Genomic DNA, 834 nt, shown 5'->3' on the forward strand with positions numbered 1-834 from the left:
CGGGGGGAACCACACACACAACCACACACACACACAAAAACCTTTAAAACTTAAAAAAATCCAAAAATACCTATATATAAATTATTTATATATATATCAATTATTTATATATAATATCTATTCTTTTTTTATTATATATATTATATATATATTAAAAATTTTAATTATATATTTATTTATCACTTTATTTTATATTATATCTTATTTTATTATAATTTACCCCTATATTTTTATACCCTTATAATTCTAAAAAGGGGGGAAAACCAAAAAAGTTTTATGTTTTAATTTTAATATTAAAATAAAGCAATTTTTCCTATATTTATTATTTTAATTATTATTTTTATTTATATTTTTAATTTAATAATAAAGGGGGACTCATAAAATTTACTATATATAATCATATAATATTTTAATTATATATATATTTTTATATTTTTTATTTATATATTTATGATATTTTAATTTTTTATTTAAAAAAAATTAAATCTATTCTCTATTTTAATTATTATATATATTATATATTTATATTATATATATTGTATTATTTAATACAAACCTTTACATTTTATTATATTTTTTAAAATTATCTATAATTTCTTAATTGTTTTAATTATTTTATATTATGGGATAAAATATTATAATTATATATATTTATATAATATATTATATATTTAATTTATCTTTATTAAAAATTTTTTTTTTTTAAATTTTTTATTTTTTTTTATTTTTTTAATTTTTTTAAAATTTTCCATTATATATTTTTTTCTTTATATATAAAATATATATATAATTTTATTTGTTGTTTGTTTTGTGGTGTCTGTGTTTTTAAACTCC

Source organism: Penaeus monodon, chromosome 34 (genome assembly GCF_015228065.2).
Source record: "Penaeus monodon isolate SGIC_2016 chromosome 34, NSTDA_Pmon_1, whole genome shotgun sequence".
Lineage (NCBI taxonomy): Eukaryota > Metazoa > Arthropoda > Malacostraca > Decapoda > Penaeidae > Penaeus > Penaeus monodon.